General features: G+C 47.2%; 1 protein-coding gene across 8 annotated transcripts in view; it reads right to left on the reverse strand.

Moving 5' to 3' along the window:
• ZDHHC3 (zDHHC palmitoyltransferase 3) overlaps positions 1 to 6,624 on the reverse strand; it is a 34,375-nt gene extending 27,751 nt beyond the window's left edge. For 2 of the 8 annotated variants that reach the window (XM_075143206.1, XM_075143202.1), the window contains exons 1-2: positions 5,416 to 5,877; positions 668 to 844 (exon numbers count right to left, since the gene is read on the reverse strand). The gene's annotated coding sequence lies outside the window, so the exon portion shown is untranslated. Of the gene's footprint in view, positions 1 to 667; positions 845 to 5,415; positions 5,878 to 6,476 lie in introns of those variants that run through there. The other 6 variants (XM_075143203.1, XM_075143209.1, XM_075143207.1 and 3 more) reach the window with 6 other exon arrangements.
• Between the last annotated feature and the right edge of the window lie 340 nt (positions 6,625 to 6,964).

A 6,964-nucleotide genomic window follows, 5' to 3' on the forward strand; every position in this document is an offset into this window, starting at 1 on the left:
TTCTTCTGGAAATTCAAGCGACATGAAGGAGTACGGTTTCAGCCTAAGTACTACATTACCAGCTACGTGTTTGCTTTTAGCAAGAGGCTCACAAACATCTCAGATTCCCCTGAACCCTTTGGCTACTGAAGTCATGCAATTTCAACAGTTTCAGTTCCCATACTGAAGAAAAATGGCATAAAGAAATCTGAATGTGAATTATATTAAATCCATTAAAAATAATCTTAAAAAATTACAAATCTTAAAACAAACTTGCGTTTTCTGAGGCTTGGATTACCTGCCTTGGAAAGGGGGAAAGAGAGCACACAAAACCAGACGGTAACGCAGTTATAACATTTTTCTATACATGAAGGGAGTAAGTAGCTGTATTACGATGTTGCTAGTCACAGTTTAGAAAACTGTTTACATCATTAACTATTTTGATTAATCGTAATTTATTATCTTTTATTTTTAATTTATTTATTATTTTGAAGAGGCCATGCGCGAACAAGACTTTAGTAAAAATGGATCACACTAAAATCACGCTTTTATTACTTTTATTAGAAGCATCTTATTAGAGGGGAAGATTTAATTGAAGTCGTGCGTTTCTGAAGAATACATTTGAACAGGAGTATGAATATGTAGAGGGAATTTCTCCCTTAGGAGAGCAGGGGGAGATGGAAATTACCTCAAAGACATCTGTCAGATCTAGAAACTCCATCCTGAGGGCCTGGATCATGCCGAGACTGACGGGCTCAAAAGAGACACATCCACGTAAGGCACAAACCCCACAGTTCTCCTCTCATTTACATCAGTGCAAACAAGAAGCAACTTCAACAGTGCCAGAGGAATTCCATTAGTAGAACTGTAAGGAAAACAAGGCCATGTTTTCTCAATTAAAAACATGGGGTTTTTTTCTATCCTAATGTTTGTGGTACGCAATCTCTCAGGACAGATGGTAACAGCTTCCTGGTTAATGTCTATATCATTTCTGTTTAACTAATGGATATGTATTGTATAAATAAATTACAATGCAATAAAGACTGACCTAAGAGTTTGAGTTATCTGGTAAGTGATTGCACCCCCATCTACAAGGCCTGCCAGCGGCTAGTCTGAGCAAAGGAGAGGAGACAAAACCCATGTAGTTACTGTCCAAGGTACATAAACACTGGACCCTCATGGATGAGTGACAAAATTGGGGCAATATCTATGAACAGGACACAAGTCACAAGGGCAGTAGAGACTAAGGTTAGACTTGGACCTGACTTGGTCTGATCACAAAGTTAGTGATCTTAATAAGCTTTGGATCAGAGATGGAAGGTACTTTATAGAACTGTCATTAAGTATGAACCATTACAAAATAATTTATGATAACTTTTTAACTATCAGAGCTGCAAGGACAACAGAGAAATTCTGTCACTTCAATCTTACAGTTTCCCCAATAGACTAAATACACACAAGCTACTTAACCTATGTAAAAAGAGAAATATTAATCCTGAACATATAAATACAAACCAGCTTTGTGGCATTGCCACCTATCTGGAGTAAGTATCAGAAGGAAAGCGCAATCTTACAGAAGGGACTGCATTGGGAAACAGAAAACAACAAATGGGGGTGTCATGCTTTCCCACAGCATTGCAGTTATCCTGAATAGACAGCCTTATGAGAGACAAAACAGGAGAAGCTGTTCTGGTCTTCTAGACAGCTTTGCAATTTTGATGCTGACTCAGGACTTAAAACAGCAAGCCACTGGATTAAAGGAATTTAAATTCTCAATTTGCCCTGTATCAACTTTAAAAAAAAAAAAAACAAACCAAAAAAGGGAAAGACAAAAATTAAAGGGGGAAGGTTTGTCTATATAACTGGTATTATTTTTAGCATCTATTTTAAAAACTACACTGCTTTCATGGCTTAAGGAACATATTTTCCAGAGAAGCAGAAAAGAGTTCCAGCTTTAAAGTTTTAATCATAATAAGAAGCTGGCAGAACCAGCCTAGTCTAAAAAAATATTCTGAATATTATCTTTCAAGGCAGAAATAGCACCTTAACTATCAGACATACCTTTTCACTCAGGTGGTCTAACCCAGGATTTGGCTCTCACCTGCTTCTGCTACAGCTCTCCCTTCACAAGCATGAACAAGTCACTCAGTCTCTCTATATTTTATTCTCCCATTTGTAGTCTACACTTCTTCCCTACCATATAGGGGTAGGGAAGATACAGGTATGAAGGTTGTAAAGCATTTAGATTTTAAATCTAAATACTACACCTAAGCAGGTATCTAAACCAAATATAGAAAGACACTGGACATAAATTAAAATAGCGCATTAATAAAACAGGGACCAAAAAAATTATCACCTCTACCCTGAAAAGGCCGTAAGAGAAAATGATGATTGTCACAATCTACCTCGGCAATGTTAAGAGCTAGCCTAGAAGAAACCTATGCTGCTACTTCAGAGAACTGGAAAAACCTGCAGGTTCAAAGTTGCTTCTGTTAAAGCTTTTGAGATGTAGTAAAGACCTTCTGAGCTGGCAAACTAAGTATTTCTTGCTCACTGTTGCATTAGCAAGCACAAGTGATCCCTGTCTCCACAAAAAATACAATTTCTGTGTGTAAACATTAATTTTGTTATCCTTTGAAATACTGAGAGTTGGAGACCAAACTAACTGTAATACATAGTATATTGCTTATCTATTCTATGCTATATTGGACATCAGTGATTCGAGCAGTCATTGCAAAGAACAAAGATGTAGATCACATTACTATCTCCCTTTATTGCCTACTGTAGCCCTCTGATCGCTGTATCTAAGGTATGGTACTACTGCGTTCCCACTAGGACTGTAAATGTTTCATTGTCTTTTTTTTTTTTTAAAAATAGCATAGTACTTCACACTACCTTTATTCACGCTTACTGTTTCAACTTGAGCCCATTTGTTTTAACTTTTGCATGCTGCACCACATTTAAGATTGGTCACCCTCTCAGTTCTGCATTATTGCAAAACTCACAGCTGAACTTTACAAACACGCCATCCACCACCAGGCAGCAGCAAAAACATCAACAAGGGCCTTGCATTTCCTCCCATTCAACATTCCTCTCTTGTCTAAGGGTATTAACACTGAGTTTTCTGTGTCCTTGTTTTACTTGCTATTACAGCTCTGGAACAGCAGTTCCCAACATTTTTCTAGCTGAACCCTGCTGCTGTAGCCTTCCTTCTCATTTCCTTACTTTCCCACCCCTATCCTCTCTTTCTTTTTTTCTTCCCCCTCTCCTTGCACTCCTACTCCTTCTCCTGTAACAGCACCAGTTCTGTATGGTCACCTTGTAACTTGTTGGGGTGAAGAGACATGGGGCTATAAACCTAGATGAATCTCTCTCCAGCCTCCAGAAGCACTCCCAAGCACCCCCACCTTGGGGGCACAGCCAGAAGCAGGTGAAAGGAGTTAACCTGGCAGTGCTCCTGTGGAGTAAGAGCCAGTACCTAGCTGCACCTTGCACCTCACTAGCTGGGAACTACTGGTGTATGAGGAGGCCTTTGGCACCCGCAGTCTGCAGAGGCAAGCTCGCTCTTTTGGACTCCCTCTTGAAAGGACGATGTGTAAAGTGTTACTGGCAGACTTGCTGCACTGCAGTTCCAGTCAAGTTACAGGCTATCTTTTTTTCTTACTGTCTGCACAACCCAGGAAATATGCAGCTCTAATTAGGAAAGCTTTAACTTCTCATTTTCTCTAACGCAACCTTAAGTTACAGATTAGTTACATGCACAAATCAAATACAGTGTTCCAGGTACCATTGTTCACAACTTGTTTGCTTCAACCAGCTAAGCACAGGACAGGGAAAATAAAAACTGACAACAAGCTTTTTTGTTTTGTCATATTTTACATTACCTGCTGTCTTCTCTCAGGAAGGCAGAAAAACTGTATTCCAGAATATCGCCCTAAGAAAAAAGTCATGTCTACACTGCAGAGGGACCAGAGAAAACCATAAGCTCAGTCAATTAACATCTGCAGACACTGGCTGAGCTACAGCCAAGCCATTTTCAGACTGACACCAGTGTGGGTGCCCATTACCTACTCTGTAGTCTCCTCTACAGGAGAGATATCCCATTATAGATGTATGGGAGATGTCTGCACAAGCAAGCTTCATGGCTGCCTGAGCAAGTTTCCCTGAAATAATGCAACACATGGATTTAAACTGCCTTGGCTATGCAACACTGCTAGCTCCTATTCTGTTTGAGATGCACCGCAACCCACACATCAAGAAAAGTAAATTCGTGTTAGACAAGAGATTCACCAAAGCTGAGTTAACATTGCCCAGGCTACATGCTCACTGTCAGACTATCAGTTGTTCTCCTCTGCTGACACAAACTGCCCAGAAAAGACACATAACTACTTGGGCACAGCAGACCAGTATCTGCTGAGGAATTAAGCATTCATCTTCTTGCAACCTGCTCCCAATAGCTGCGTTAAATTACATTTTGACATTTTTGTCTACTACCAAACAAGCAATTTCAAATAGAAATACACACCCTGTCTGTAAGTACAATACTTCAAATGAAAACTAAAAAGGAAGCAGAAATGTATGCAAAAATATGCAGGAGGTGTTACATGTTGCATCAAATATTTCAGCTTTTAGGCAGACCTTGCATTTGTCCCTTTATTAACCTATAACCGCACAGAGCTCCTAAATCTCAATCAGCATTCAGTTAAACCCAACTTACTACGACAAGCAGCTCCCGTTGGTATGACAAATACTATTGCGTCAGTGAGATAGCACTAAGAGCTACGCTGACAGAGTTGTTGTGTTTGAAGGACTGGATCTTTATTGCACATGGGGCTGCATTTTCAAAGACGTAAGAATTAACCTGTGGTTCCCCTTATAATGACTCTTATCACTGAAACGCCTGTAACACTATACAAAAGACTTATTTGTTGCTTTCACTAAGCGAAGAAAAACACGGCACACACTAAACCCTTGCTATCTACACCACCAGGCAATGGAGGCAGTCACTCACTGCACCCCGCCAGCCCCTTCTCTGTGATTCCACTGTGTCAGAACGACCATTCGAATTTGGGCTCCTTTCCTACAGATCTGACATTGCACACCTTTGCTGTGTCACGAGCCTGGCACACAATCTTTCTCTCGCAGGCTGAAAAATATAGTTTATCTTTTCTGAATCAGGATCAAAGGAAAGAAATCTAAACGAGCTCTGGTGTCCACCCGGCATCCCTCACTGGCACGCAGGCAGCAGGAGAGCGCATCGGAGACCAGACTGTTGCCCCCTCCCCCGTGCCTATGTTTTCTTGAAGATTGTTTTCTAATGAGCCATCGTGAGTGCTCGCTTCTTCCTAAAAATTACTTTCCAGAAGTACTCCACTAATACTTAGAAGCTGCTGTTTAACAACAGTCCAGATTACTTCCTATTATCATGTCACTCACCATCCATTTCAACTAAACCCGGCACAGCACAGCGCCATGGTTTCAACACAGGTTACTCCCGATGCTGAAGTCGCAACTGCCCGACGGTCCCATCGGGCAGCTGCAGTGAAACGCCGGGTGACCACGGCCACCTCTGAAGCGAGAGGGTCCGCTCCACTGTCCAGCCGCTCGCTGACGGACACGCTTCATCGCTGCAACTCATCAACAGATTACAGGACCCCGTCTCATCACTGCAGTTCAGTAACAGACCACAGGACCCCGAAGAAATTGCTGGAGGCTCCGATTCGAAATTTCCTGCCGAGGGGAGGTTACGCTGCTCTGAACGGCCCCCGGAGCAGACCTACATCACGTATTCAGCCCATTATTTAACATATTTAGCCTCGCAGTATGTAAAGACCAGCGCTGGAAGCCGGCGGATCAGAAGGAGGCGAGGGGCGAGCGGGAGCCCACCTCCCCTTTTCCGACCGATACCAACAGCTCCAGGAGTCGCCGCTGCGGGACGCGACCCGCCGCCCTGCACGCCCAGCCCCTGGCCCGGGGCGCCGGCGGAGGGAAGCGGGACACCGAGCGGCCCTCGGCCGGCCGCGCCACCACCCCCCCCGCACCGCACCGCACCGGAGCTACGCGGAGGGCCGGGGGACGGTTGGTCGCGCAGCGCAGGCGGCGGGCGCGGCCCCCGCCTCAGCCCCGGCGGCGGGATGACCGCGCCGCGCCGCTCCCCTCAGGCGGGCGACGGCGGCCCGCTCCCGCCCCCCTCCGCCAGCGCACACCTGCCCGCGCGGGCGCGGCGCGGCGGGGCCGCCCCCCCCGCCGCTGTCAGTCGCACCACCTACCCCACAGGCCGCCGCCGCCGCCGCCGCCGCGGGTCCGGCGCGCGCCCCGCCGCCCCCACGCCGCGCGCGCGAGCGCACGCCGCCACGCAGCGCCGCGCCGCGCCCCGCCGGCCAACGCTGCCCCGCGCGGCGCCGCGTCCCATCCGCCCCGCCGCACCGGGGAGCCCGCGCGCGGCAGCGGCACGGCCCCCCCCCGCTCTCCTCCCTCTCTCTCCCGCCGCCCCTTACGCTGGCTCGGCGAGGAGGTGGGGCGGCCGCCGGGAGGAACCAGGAAGTGAGCGGCGGCGGCGGGAGGCAGCGCGCACCCCTGCCCTTCCCGTCCCCTCCCCGCCCCGCCGCGGCGCGGGGGGCTCCCCGGCCCACGGGCGGGCACCGGCGCCGCGCCCGGCGGGGCTGGGCCCAGGCGCCGGGGTGAGCTGTGCCTAGTGCGCATTTACCTCTCAGGCGTGCGGGGGGGGGGAAATGCGGGTTTTGTGAGGGGAAAATAACCTTTTTTTTTTTTTTTTTTTTTTACACGAGGAACAGATGGGCTTCGCTGAGCGCCTCTGGGCCCCAGACGAGTTCGGGTGGTTTTGGTTTGCGGGTATCCAAAATCCTACGGCATCCAGGAGGACGGAGCGCACGGCTGCAGGTGGAATCAGGTCCAGGCACCTGCTTGTTCGCGGGCAGAGCAGTTGTTAAGTTTGCTTGACGCTCTCCGGTTCGAGGCGCTGCTT

The sequence above is a fragment of the Calonectris borealis genome, chromosome 2 (assembly GCF_964195595.1).
Source record: "Calonectris borealis chromosome 2, bCalBor7.hap1.2, whole genome shotgun sequence".
NCBI lineage: Eukaryota > Metazoa > Chordata > Aves > Procellariiformes > Procellariidae > Calonectris > Calonectris borealis.